Source organism: Chiloscyllium plagiosum, chromosome 14, assembly GCF_004010195.1.
Source record: "Chiloscyllium plagiosum isolate BGI_BamShark_2017 chromosome 14, ASM401019v2, whole genome shotgun sequence".
NCBI classification, from domain to species: domain Eukaryota; kingdom Metazoa; phylum Chordata; class Chondrichthyes; order Orectolobiformes; family Hemiscylliidae; genus Chiloscyllium; species Chiloscyllium plagiosum.
The window spans coordinates 27,792,785-27,807,462 of NC_057723.1; the positions used below are offsets into that span (position 1 = coordinate 27,792,785).

A 14,678-nucleotide genomic window follows, 5' to 3' on the forward strand; every position below is an offset into this window, starting at 1 on the left:
AAACAATCATCGGATAAAAGACAAAGGAAATGGTAATAGTGGAAGTGAAGGCAGAGCATAGATTCAACGTAAGTTCTATGTGCAAAATAACATGATTTCTCCATCTGGCACAGCAGCACATTTTGTGGATTTTCTGCTCTAAAGTTTTCAATCTGAGTCTGTGAGACTGAGCATAGTGAGGTTAGCTATCTTTTTCTTTGTGTTCAGCTGTGAAAATTTGCAGCTTACTTTCATCAGATTTAACATGGGCTTCTGCCCCCTTATCAACCAAGATGCATGGACAAACTTCATAAGAGGTCTCATGATCCTCTCCAGTGCTTTGTAAATGAAGTAGGCAATGTCCCAACCTTTTTAAATAGTTACCATCTTGACCTTGCCATCTCACCTGGCTTCTCAACGTGCATCATATTGATCACAGATTGAACTGGCAATGATCTCTTCCCTGTCCTCTCTTCATTCACACCTTCATTCCCTGTGGAAGTCCCATTTCCTTGCATGTTTGCTTTTATTTTTAACTAAGATTAGAAAATGGGCAGTGAATTAAAGACAGCTTTTCCAAGAAAGCACATGAATTAAGTTAAATGACTCAATTAGCTGACTGAGGAGTTAGTTAGGGGAACAAATGGTCAGAACCATTGTTTGGCTGCATTCAGAAGAATAAAATAAATCACCTCATCAAAAGGGAAGTTTTAGTTTGTCGAAGATTCCAGGCTTTGAGAGTTTAGTTTGTAGAAGTACTCAGGCCATGGGAATTGGTGGAAATCTTGAGGTTATCAGAACTAAAGAGAAAGCAAGAGTCATCAGAGTTAGAAAGAAGCTTCTCGGCCATCAGAACTTGAAAAAAAAAAGTTATTTCAGCAATTTAAGGAGAATGGCTAGAAAGAGTCAGTTGAATAAGTTAGGCATAATATTTCATTGGGACTATAAAATATATTGCTGGGAAGAGGGTTGAATTTTTATTCTTAGCTGTTTATGCTAAGATATTTCTAAGTTGTTTTAAATATATAGCTTTTTTTTCCTTTCTCATTTGTGTAATAAACTTATGCTCTTTTGTTTGTACATAATTGGCAGCCTTGTATGAAGATATTTATTGGCTATTTCCCATTATAACTTCATCTGCACAAATAAAACTGATGATCTATGATGCTAGATTTAAATTTGGGACCTGCCTTGTCCAGTATTATCATTGGGTGAGATCAGAACAATTGATTTGATACTTTTTTACTTTTTTGATTCTATGAAGAGAATCGGATGGGAGGGCTTACTTATTTGAGATTTTGAAATGTTTTTCTATCGAATTTGTACAATTGTGGGTAGTGTTTAAGGTACACCTCATTATCAACACTTTTAAAATCTTACTCTCTTTGCAACACTGTTAAGGGCCAATTTTTAACTTCTCTAATCCCAGCCAGTATTTGCAAGCACATTGCAAGAAACCACAGGCACATATCAACCATCCATTTATGGTCAGAGGGGCAGGGTCACGAGCTGCGGGCTGTCTACAAATGACATACTTTTCTCAAAGCATAGGTGTATGTCACTGGCCTCGTAATTTAATGTGCTCTGCCTTGAATAAGGTGATAAGTCATAAATGATGTTCCTCCCCAAATAATGTGGTAAGTATTTTCAACTTGACCCCTTACCGAGCAGCCTGGAGAAGCAAACTGCTGTGGAAATCACTAAATTTATGTCCATTGAAATGAACAGTACAAGTGGCTTGCTCTGCCAGGCCACCATCCAGATGGTGACGCTTACTCTTAATGTCCTCTCTGTCATATCACATGATATTTTGCCTTTCAAAATATGGGGGACTTGGATAAATGTGCCATGTCAGATGTTCTAGCTGGAAAGGATCAGTATGATGTGACTGAATTTACTGAGAATCTACATCTTTCTTGGTCTTGTACAACAATAACAACAGCTTACATTTATCTTACACCTTTCAGTTCATCCCAAGATACACAGGAGAAGACTTATCAGGTAATGATAAAGTGATACTGGGGCAGTTGTCCAAAAGCAAGGGAGAAGAGATACACTTTAAGGAACAACTAAAAGCAGGAGAGGTATCAAGACTGAGAGATTCAGGGAGCCACTTCCAGAGCCGAAGGCATAGACAGTTGTAAACACAGTCATAAACTGGGACAGGCAATGAACATAACCTTGAGAATTTTAAAGTAGAGCTGTCTCTCTGGGTGGGATCCAATATTGGAGAGCATTGCAATGCTACAGGAATGCTAAATACACGGAGTTACACACTTTTCATTGATTAATCCTAACTTAATTTACTTTGAAAAATTGATCAATAGATGAGCAAACTAACCATTTTCTGCCAGAAAACAAATAAGGACATATAGTAAAAAAAACCCACTAAATTACTTTGTGTCAGTAAGAATAAACAATTTACAACTAAATATTTTTGTAACTGCAAGCTTCAAATTATACCTGACATTTGTACTTCAGTGCATCTTCTGCTGTTAATATCCGTGATGTTTGCATGCATGCAACTCTTTCCTCCGAAACAACTATTTGCAAATCGGAGTGTGGCAATAGCCAAAAAAAAAGCAAATCAGTAGAAATTGATCAAGTGCATTTTATTCAATGGAATGTTTATTCAACATGGTGAAATTATTACTTTTAATACAAAAAAATACCAAACTCCTGTACTCTGCATGGTCATCATTTTCACCCTTGCTTTTAATTTGGTGTCGATAGGAGCCCTGCCTGCTGAATTACATTTTCAGCAGCTTACAACTTAACTGCATTCATGCATTTATGGTGCACTAGCACCCTGTCTTGCAGGTTACCTTTCTTGTACAGCTTGGGCAAGTAAATGAATATGTCAGCTTTCAGTTCTGCCTTGGAATGCTTTTGAAGGAGCAGTTAACTAAATTATCCAAGCACTACAACATGTTACCGAGAGCAGTGACAACAATAATCACATCTGTTGTTAGAATTTCAGATATGCTTTTTATTGAGATAAAGTCACTGAGCAAAAAGGTATTTATTTTAAAAAGCAAAACAGGCCACAACAATCAACACATATCTGTCAATGTTTATTTGCATAAACTCTTTTGGCATGATTTTACATTTGAAAATCACTATTTACTTTCAATTAACATCAATGATGGCACAAAAAAACGGTAGCAATACAAGCTGTTTTTCCCGTGGAGATGGTTTTAATTGACTTGTAGTGTATTTAGGTGAAATTGCATTTATATTCCCCACAATTGAAATAGTAGTGACACAGTGGTTTGTTGGGTAGCAGGATCACTTGAGACCTGATGGTGTGCTTGTCCCTGAGCATTTTGTTTTGTTCGTTCATGGGATGTGGGCACTGCTAGCCAGGCCAATCCTAATAGCCAGTGGGCAGTTAAAAGTCAACCATGTTGCTGTGGTCTGGTGCCGCATGTAGGCCAGGCCAGCTAGGGATGGTTAGAGACAAAAAAACAGCTGCAGATGCTGGAATCCATCTAGACAGGCAGGAGGCTGGAAGAACACAGCAAACCAGGCAGCATCAAGAGGTGGAGAAGTCGACGTTTTGCGAACAACCCTTCTTCTGGACACAAGTCCTGAAGAAGGGTTGTGCCTGAAACATCAACTTCTCCACCTCCTGATGCTGCCTGGCTTGCTGTGTTCTTCCAGCCTCCTGCCTGTTTAGACCAGTTAAGGATGGCAAGATATTAATGAAACAGGCGGGCTTTTCTTGATAATCGGTAATTGTTTCATGGTCATCATTAGAGTCATAGAGATGTACAGCATGGAAACAGACCCTTCAGTCCAACCAGTCCATGCCGACCAGATATCCCAACCCAATCTAGTCCCACCTGCCAGCACCCGGCCCATATCCCTCCAAACCCTTCCTATTCATATACCCATCCAAATGCCTTTTAAATGTTGCAATTGTACCAGCCTCCACCACTCATTCCACACACTCACTACCCTCGGTGTGAAAACGTTGCCCCTTAAGTCTCTTTTATATCTTTCCCCTCTCACCCTAAACCTATGCCCTCTAGTTCTGGATTCCCGGCCCCAGAGAATTTGTCTATTTATCCTATGCATGTCCCTCATGATTTTGTAAACCTCTATAAAGGTAACCCCTCAAACTCCAATGCTCCAGGGAAAACAGCCCCAGCCTGTTCAGCCTGTCCCTATAGCTCAAACTCTCCATACCTGGCAACTTCCTTGTAAATCTTTTCTGAACCCTTTCATGTTTCACAACATCTTTCCAATAGGAAGGAGACCATACAAGTTTTTTTAACCTTGAATGCAAAAAATCCCCATCTGCCATGGTGGGATTTAAACCCAAGTACACAGAACATTACATTGATCTCTGGATTATTTGTCTAGTGACCAAGTTGTCCTAGGTCCAGAAAAAGGTCCCATGTTTCGGGTTGGAGCCAACAGAATGAAACTAGTAACTTTCCAGTGGCAGAGGCAGGAAAGCTAGAACCTTGAAGGCCAATGGTTACTTACAGGATGTAGGATCCTTCAGGAAGATGACTTACATTTCCATGAAGCACTCAGAAAGATGGCATTAGGAAACAACCTCATATCTCAGCCTCTGCTTGAGTGGTGCTAGCATCACAGATTTATATTCACCCCCAATTATATGGGTAGCACTAAGTAAACCAGGTATGGTTGACTGAGGTGGTAGACCCAATAATGAAATTTTCTAAATGACCGTGGTTTAAGATGAATCTTAAAAATATATATATGTGGTAGGACTGTCACTATTTTCTTTACAAGACCATATAATCCTTGGGAAGAAAGTTTGTTGAGATGTGGTATTGGAAACAAATGGTATTTGTAGTTTGCGTGGAGTACTTCTTTGTGCTTTGTCATTGTTGCATACTTATTTCTGTCAATTCTCAGTTTTTAATGTGATATGGTCAGTCAATCTTTCATCCCTCTTTGAAGTGGTCATTCCTATTTTATAATCAAGTGGTTTGAGAAGTCTTAATGTTGAAGTTGCATTAGCTCCACCCAATCTGATAATACATTATAGTCTGAGCAGAAAAGAGGCAGTCTGGTACAAGGTCCCAACAGGGACTGATGAGGCATCTCTGGTTCCTGATAGGTGTGCTTGTGACTAATTAACAAATGTTAATTGTATCTATTGCTACCACACATAAACTACAGCAGGTCTGGCAGCAAATGTGAGGAGAGAAATAAGAGTTAATGCTTCAAGTCTGATGTGACCCTTTTTCAAAGAGTCACACAAACTCAAAATATTAATTCTGTCTCATTCGCCCCCGATGCTGCCTAGACCTGCTGGGTTTCTCCAGCATTGTCTGTCTTTCAGATTTCCAGCATCTGTATGATCTTGCTTTTATTTCTGCAATAAATCACACCTTGTTATCTAAGACAAGTGCTTCCTCTTGTTATGACTGTCTTGTAGTTTATCCTCTTCCCCCAGATAGTTAGATAGGTTCAGCATAGAAAGGAAGATTAGCGACAGTGAACTTTGTAACCACAAACAACCAGAGCTTAGTATTCAGAGCCAAATGTGACAATTCCCATTTGAGATCCTTAATGAAGGACGTTATATTAGCATATTTCCCATTCTGATTCATGCAAAGTTATGCAGCAGGAGTTTGTATTCTTTTTGTTGATTGTATCACTGATTGGTAATCAAAGTGGAGAAAGGGAGGCACTCACAAGCAACTGAAGAAAAACACTCAAGATTGCAAGACATGGAATAATAAGCAAAGGTACTGCCTGCTTTGTGCTGACCCTTGGTTTGAGACTCGAGCTTTTCTCTGTACATTAGAGAGATGGCTATCTTTGTCTTCCAGTAGTTTGTGATCTCTCGTGGCTTTCCCTTTATACATGAGTGATTGTATTCAGAGTACTATAGATGTAACTCTTTTATAAACACTATTATTTGTAATTTTATTCTCTCTGGATACATCTCGCAATAGTACAGACTTGTCTTGTCTCCACAGTCTCTTGCGTATATCACTGGGTGACGAAAAGAAAGAGAAAGAGCCAGGAGACAGTGCAGGTGTCCCCTGCGGTCATCTCCCTCCAAAACAGGAATACCGTTTTGGATACTGTTGGGGAAGTTGGCTCACCAGGGGAAGGCAGCAGTAGCCATGTTCATGGCTCTGCTGTAGAGTAGGGCGGGAAAAAAAGCAGAAGGGCTATAGTCATAATAGATTCAATCGTAAGGGGAGTAGGTAGGTGGTTCTGTGGTTGTAAATGAGACTCCCGAATGGTATGTTGCCTCCCAGGTGCACAGGTCAGGGATGTCTCAGATCGGCTGCAGAACATTCTCAAAAGGGATGGTGAATAGCCAACTGTCCTGGTGCATATAGACACCAATAATATAGGAAATAAATGGGATGAGCACCTACAACAGAATTTAGGGAGTTAGGAACCAAGTCAAAAAGTAGGACATCAGAGGTAGCAATCTTGGGTCTGCTACCAGTGCCACATGCTGGTCAGAGTAGAAATGAAGAATAGGCAGGATGATTGAATGGCTTTGAGTTATGGTGCAGGAGGGAGGGGATTTTTGGGACATTAGGAATGGTTCCAGGAAAATGGGACTATTACAAATTGGATGGTCGACATCTGGGTCGGACTGGAACCAATGTCCTTGGGGGTGCTTTTGCTAACGCTGTTAGAGAGGATTTAAACTAATGCAGCGGGGGATGGGAACTAAATGAGGAGGTTAGTGAACAGTAAGGAGGTAGTAACTAGAGCCTGTAAGGAACTAGATAATGAAGTCAGTGTGACTAAGGGGAAGAGTGGGCAGGGATCAGATGATGCACACAAAGGGACAGGTAGTCTGAGATGCATTTGTTTTAATACGAGAAGTGTAGTAGGCAAGGCAGATGAACTTAGGGCTTGGATTAGTGCCTGGGAGTATGATATTGCTTTTACTGAGACTTGGTTGAGGGAAGGGCTAGATTGGCAACTAAATATCCCAGGATATAGATGGATAGAGAGGGACGTAAAAGGAATCGAGGAGTTGCATTACTGGTGAGAGAGGATATCACAGCTTTGCTGAAGGAAGGCACCATGGAGGACTCGAGCACTGAGGCAATATGGACAGAACTCAGAAATAGGAAGGATGCAGTAACAAGGTTGGGGCTGTAATACAGGCCTCCCAATAGCAAACGTGAGATAGAGGTACAAATATGTAGACAGATTATGGAAAGATGCCGGAGCAATGGTGTGGTGGTGGTGATGGGTGATTTTAATTTTCCCAACATTGACTGGGATTCACTTAGTGTTAGAGGTTTAGACGGAGCAGAATTTGTAAGGAGCATCCAGGAAGGCTTTATAGAGCAGTATGTAAATAGTCCAACTCTGGAAGGGCCATACTAGACTTTGTGTTGGGGAATGAGCCCGGTCAGATAGTTGAAATTTCTGTAGGGGTTTACTTTAGGAATAGTTATTGCAATTTCATAAGTTTTAGAATACTTATGGATAAAGATAAGAGTTGTCCTAAAGGAAGTGTGCTAAATTGGGGAAGGTCAACTATCGCAAAATTCGGCAGGAGCTGGGGAATTTTAGATTGGGACCAGCTGTTTGAAGGTAAATCTACATTTGATATTAGATTAGATTAGATTAGATTCCTGAGGCGGGAATTGAACCCGGGTCACTGGCGCTGTGAGGCAGCAGTGCTAACCACTGTGCCACCGTGCCACCCGTAAATGTGGGAGGCTTTTAAAAACAGGTTGATGGAGTGCAGCACAGACATGTCCATTTGAAAATGAGGGATAGAAATGGCAAGATTAGGCAATCATGGATGACAGGTGAAATTGTGAGACTAGCTAAGAGGACAATGGAAGCATACATAAGTTCTAGGCGACTGAAAACAGATGAAACTTTGGAAGAATATCAGGAAAGTAGGACCAATCTGAAACAAGGAATTAAGACGGCTAAAAAAAGGCTGAAATATCTTTAGCAAACAGGGTTAAGGAAAATCCCAAAGCCTTTTATTTATGTATAAGGAGCAAGAGGGTAACTAGAGAAAGGGTTGGCCCACTCAAGGACAAAGGAGGAAAGTTATGCGTGGAGCCGGAGAAAATCGGTGAAATTCATAATGAGTACTTTGCATCGGTATTCACTGAGGAGAGAGACATGATGGATGTTGAGGTTAGGGATAGATGTTTGATTACTCTAGGTCAAGGCAGAATAAAGAGGGAGGAAGTGTTGGTATTCTAAAAGACATTAAGTGGACAAGTCCCCAGGTCCAGGTGGGATCTATCCCAAGTTACTAAGTGAAGCAAGAGGGGAAATAGCTGGGGCCTTAACAGATATCTTTGCAGCAGCCTTGAACACGGGTGAGCCCAGAGGACTGGAGAATTGCTAATGTTGTCCCCACCTTCAAGAAGGGTAGCAGGGATAATCCAAGTAATTATGGACCGGTGAGCTTGACATCAGTGGTAGGGAAGCTGCTGGAGAAGATACTGAGGGATAGGATCTATTTACATTTGGAAGAAAATGGGCTTATCAGTGATAGGCAGCATGGTTTTGTGCAGGTACGGTCATGTCTTACCAACTTAGTAGAATTCTTGAGGAAATGATGAAGTTGATTCATGAGGTAAGGGCTGTAGATGTCATATAAATGGACTTCAGTAAGGCAAATGATAAGGTTCCCTATGGTAGATTAATGGAAAAATGGAAGTCGCATGGGGTCCACAGTGAACAAACTAGATTGATCGAGAATTGGCTGGGCAACGGGAGACAGACAGTAGCAGTGGAAAGGAGTTGCACAAAATGGAGAACTGAGACCAGTGGTGTTCTCAGGGATCCGTGCTAGGACCACTGTTGTTTATGATATACATAAATGATCTGGAGAAAGGTATAGTTGGTCTGATTAGCAAATTTACAGATGACACTAAGATTGGTGTAGTAGATAGTGAAGGGTCCTTTCAGAGAGTGCAGCAGAATATAGATAGATTGGAGAGTTGAGCAGAGAAACTGCGGATGGAGTTTAATCTGAGGAAATGTGAGGTGATGCATTTTGGAAGAATCAATTCTAGAGTGAACTATATGGTAAATGGAAAAGCCCTGGGGAAAATTGATGTGCAGAGAGATCTGGGTGTTCAGATCCAGACCTAAATATGGCAACACAGGTCGATAGAGCAGTCAAGAAGGCATACGGCATGTTTTCCTTCATCAGACGGGATATTGAGTACAAGAATTGGCAGGTTATGTTACAGTTTGCATAGGGCTTTGGTTCGGCCACATTTGGAATACTGTGTACAGTTGTGGTCACCACATTACCAGAAGGATATGAATACTTTGGAGAGGATGTTGGGGAGTTCACCAGGATCTTGCCTGGTATGGAAGGCACTAGCAATGATGAGAGGTTGAGTAGATAATGATTATTTTCGTTGGAAAGATGGAGGTTGAAGGTGGGCCTGATTGATCATGAGAGGTATAGACAGGGTGGATGGCAAGAAGCTTTTTCCTAGAGTGGGGGACTCAATTACTAGGGGTCACAAGTTCAGGGTGAGAGGAGAGAAATTTAAGGTAGATATGCTTGGAAAGTTCTTTGCATACAAGGTGGTGGGTACCTGGAATGTGTTGCCAGGTAGTAGAGGCAGGCATAATAGCATCATTTAAGAGATATTCAGACAGATACATGAATGGGCAGGGAGCAGAGAGATACAGATTCTTGGAAAATGGGTGACAGGTTTTCTTTGTTTGTTCTTTGTTTATCTGATAAATTAGCACCAAATAGTAGATAATAAATCATCTTAGTGTTAAGATCCTTGTCTTTGACTATTTGGATATGACAGTTTCTGCAGGATTCCCCTTCCAAAATCTGTTCATTCAAGAACAAAATCAGCCATAAATCAAAATTCACTTCAGAGTTAACCTTGAAAACTATTGAATTTTGTTGTAACTGTTTTCCATGAATACTCAGACCTTCATTGTGTATAAGTTATTTGCCTCTTATGTTTATATTCTGCAAAAATGTACGGCCAACGGTATTGGAAATACGCTTTTGTTTCGTATAAATTGAGTTTGTGGTAAATACTAAAGGTTTCAAAGGACAAGCTGTCGAAAGATGCTGTTAAACACATCTTTCTGTGATTTTTTTGTGCTTAGCATTAAAGGTAAGTATGTGCTGGATATGGTAAACAACCTGGTGAAATATAATTGCTGGAGATAAAATTTCCCTCTGAAATCTGCTGCTTCGAAACAGTGCTTGACGAGTATATTCTTAGCTGAAAATGTGTTGCTGGAAAAGCGCAGCAGGTCAGGCAGCATCCAAGGAACAGGAGAATCGACGTTTCGGGCATAAGCCCTTCTTCAAGAATGAGGAAAGTGTGTCCAGCAGGCTAAGATAAAAGGTAGGGAGGAGGGACTTGGGGGAGGGGCGTTGGAATTGCGAGTGGCAAGTAACATTCAAGTCACACAAAAGCCAAGTAATGACCATCTCCAATCAGAGACAATCTAACCACTACCCCTTGACATTCAATAATTTTACGATCACTGAATCCACCACTGCCAACATTCTGGGATGTTACATTGGCCAGAAACTCAACAAGACTCACCTCATACACACAGTGGTGGGTCAAAGGCGAGGAATACTGCAATGAGTAACTCACGTCCTGCCTATCACCCTCACCTTGACCTCCCTCCACCTATTGCATTTCCAACACCCCTCCCCCAAGTCCCTCCTCCCTACCTTTTATCTTAGCCTGCTGGACACACTTTCCTCATTCCTGAAGAAGGGCTTATGCCCGAAATGTCGATTCTCCTGCTCCTTTGATGCTGCCTGACCTGCTGCGCTTTTCCAGCAACACATTTTCAGCTCTGATCTCTAGCATCTGCAGTCCTCACTTTCTCCTCGAGTATATTCTTAGCCTTATGATCTTTATAATTGAAATTAACCAACTTAATATTGCATCTTAATATTAAATGCAGGGCAATTTTGTTCTGTGGACCCACACATAAATTGAAGCTGTCTGAACTCAATTCATGTAGCTCTGTCAGAAAGCAGAGATTTGCATCCCATCAATTTGTGGTGAGTGCAAATTTAGGCTTCAGAAATAAAGTAACAATTTAGTAGCTCATTAAATCATCTATTCCCCTCGAATATTTCATTTGTTGAATTGATGCTGAACCTGAAAAAAAAGGTTTTACTTAAAAACCTTTTCTGTATGCTGTCAATGAACTCAGAAATCATAAGAATATCAGAGATAAATGTTGGGACTGATTAAAATGATGAATTGTCTTAATATAATTTAATTGCTCAAAGGCTGCAGCACTTTCTTAGATCTATAGCCCACCATCAGTTAGCTTGGGATTACACATTCTTCACTGAAATGAACATGTAGCATTGTGCAGAAAATGCCTGCAATCAGCTCACGGCTCAGTTTGGATCAACCTAGCTAGGTTTATCCAGAGACCCTTTATCTTACAGGAGGCTAATAAGAAATGCTTATTGGCAAAAAGGGAAAAAAAGCATATATTAGAAAAAGCATTAATACTCACCAGAGACTAATTTCTAATGGCATGACAAAGATGTTTAAATTAGGAATATTTAATAAAGCTAAATTATAGAACATTCTAATTCAAATTGTGAAAATGATAACTGCTTGTTGGACAATATGTTTTGACTTGCCAGTGAAGATTTCAAAGAAACAGACAAATCTGATGGAGAAGAGAAAAGTGATGCACTATGAACTTTCCTGAGAATCCAGTAACTGAATCATTGAGAGTTTGCTTATAACTGGAAACTTAAAAAGTTAAATAATGGTCTTGCTAAGTTCTCGAGTTTTGGCCTTTCTCATGGACACAGGTTTCATGATCACAAAGGTGGAGAGAAAACTTGTTTTAAGGTCTGTATGACCCACAGATGATCCATTTGAAATTAGAACTCATCACATAGAAGTCCACAGGAAGAACGTGAATCCAGACTAAACATAGTTAGCTAGCCTATCAATACATATAGCTACAATTTGAATGGTTACTTTTCAATGGAGATGGCTTAAGTGCATAAGAATACTGAGGTATAAGTGAATGTAATCATACACCATCACATTAAAATGCAAACATGTGCCCTTTAGTCCCGATAGGGATTTATTTTGACTTTATACTCGAGATAGGAAGCATTATTCATAGTCACATATACTGGAGATTAGGATTCATAATATAGAGTTAAATGACTGCTGAGCTTGACTTTTTGTTCTGTTAAATTAATGGTCAGAGAATTATGTGCAGTGAGTGAATCAAAATGTCTGACAGGCACACAGTGGGGAGTCAGAAATTAATCCCTAATATCCATTCTAGTAAGAACATTTTACAAAGGGCTGTTTAATCTGTAATGTCAACTGAAAGAATTGGTTCCTAAAACTGCTTACTGTGAATTTGGTGCATGTAGCTGTCAGCCCCATCTCATGAATACTGAGTTGCATATTGATGTCTATGTCTCAGTGTATGTCATGGTGACAAAAGGTAATTTGTACCTTCTATTCTCTTTGAAAGGAAAAGCACAGGTTCTTATAGGAGACCTTACCAAAGGTGAAGCTTTTTCTTACCTGTATAGACTCCATGACAACCTGGAGCTCATGGATTCTAATTTTAAAAGAGGAATGTTTATCAAGCACAGAGTGTATGTTCGTGCACAGTTCACCATATTATAAAAATGTCTGCAATTCAAAGTTTTTAATTGCTTGAGAGACCTTTCAGACATCCTGAAACTGTGAAAGCTACTTGTATGCCATTCAATGGTTATAAATGAGCTGTAGATTGTGAAAATGGCACCCTTTTCGAATGAACATTTCAATGTTGATCAGTGAGTCCTCATGTTCATGTGATTACAACTCCTTAGATCTTTTAAAATCCTGCCACTTTGGAAATGCTCTGAATTTCCTAGCTTACGAGAGCATGATTCTTTGACTTGTCTCCAACAATGACCATGATGAGTTCAGGGATTGTTTCATCATCAAGATTAACAGTGAGTTGTGCCGGCTACCTTCCCTATTTTTCTTCTCCATTAACTCAAACGTTATCCCACTCTAACTCTGAATCCAGTTTCCCTTTAAACAGTCCCCCATTTTTAATTTTCCCCTTAAGAACACCTAGACAAATTGCAGGACCCTTTGCTGCTGCCCCATTGATATTCTGTAGACACAAGGGGAGAGGCTTGATTTTAACTAGGATTCTGCAGATTGATGAGGAACTTGCCAAATGAAAGCATGAAGCCACCCAGCCTGGTGAATTTAACTGGTGCCTGATTACAATTGCTGCCCCAGTTTTCCTGTCAGGCACCTGGGGCCAAAGTAAACCTCAAACAAACTTGTCGTAGTGCTCAACAAAAATAAAAGAACTATGGATGCTTTAAATCAGAAACAAAAACAGACATTGCTGGAAAAGCTCGGCAAGTCTGGCAGCATCTGTGGAGAGAAATCAGAGACAACATTTTGGCTCGAGTGACCCTTCATCAGAACAGCAGCCACTTTGCATCATCTTCATTTCATACTTCCCTACTTATCTTTGTAACCCAGCAGTTTTTAATATATTGCACTCAGTCCTCTCATCTAAGTCATTGATTGGGATTGTAGTCATGCTGGGTGAGCACTTACTGCAACTTACCTGATTTCTGATGAACCTTCCATTAGTACTGTCTGGCAAACTCTAACTGTGTGAACTTCCTCCTTCACCCTCTAGTCAGCTGTTACTTTGTGCCCATTCTAGGTGAGGAGTTGACTGGCAGCATTCCTATTGTCATCAATGTTCCTATCAGCCACTTTGCATTCCCTTCATAGCATGCTTCCTTACTTAGCTTTGTATTCCACCAGTTTGAATATATTGCACTCAGTCCTCTCATCTGAGTAATTGACAATAGATTGTAAATAGATGAGCACAAGCATAGAACATAGAACATTACAAAGCAGTACAGGTCCTTCGGCCCTCGATGTTGCGCCGACCTGTCAGAACAATCTGAAGCCCATCTAACCTACACTATTCCATGTATGTCCATATGCTTGTCCAATGACAACTTAAATGTGCTTAAAGTTGGCGAATCTACTACTGCTGCAGGCAACGCATTCCATACTCTTAATACTCTCTGAGTAAAGAAACTACCTCTGACATCTGTCTATATCTATCACCCTTCAATTTAAAGCTATGCCCCCTTGTGCTCACCGTCACCATACTTGGAAAAAGGTTCTCCCTGTCCACCCTATCTAATCCTCTGATTATCTTATATGTCTCTATTAAGTCACCTCTCAACCTTCTTCTCTCTAACGAAAATAGCCTCAAGTCCCTCAGCCTTTCCTCGTAAGACCTTCCCTCCATACCAGGCAACACGCTAGTAAATCTCCTCTGCACCCTTTCCGAAGCTTCCACATCCTTCTTATAATGCGGTGACCAGAACTGTACACAATACTCCAAGTGCGGCCTCACCAGTGTTTTATACAACTGTAGCGTAACCTCATCATTCCGGAACTTGATCCCTCTATTAATAAAAGCTAAACACTGTATGCCTTCTTAAGAACCCTGTCAACCTGGGCGGCAACTTTCAAGGATCTGTGAACCTGGACACCAAGATCTCTCTGCTCATCTACACTACCAAGAATCTTACCATTAGCCCAGTACTTTGCATTCCGGTTACTCCGACCAAAGTGAATCACCTCACACTTGTCCGCATTAAACTCCATTTGCCACTTCTCAGCCCAGCTCTGCAGCTTATCAATGTCTCTCTG

The 14,678-nt window shown here is 40.5% G+C and overlaps 1 protein-coding gene across 2 annotated transcripts in view; it reads right to left on the bottom strand.

The window, feature by feature from the left end:
* LOC122556579 (follistatin-related protein 5-like) overlaps positions 1-14,678 on the bottom strand; it is a 563,792-nt gene that overhangs the window by 59,195 nt on the left and 489,919 nt on the right. The window lies entirely within an intron of this gene.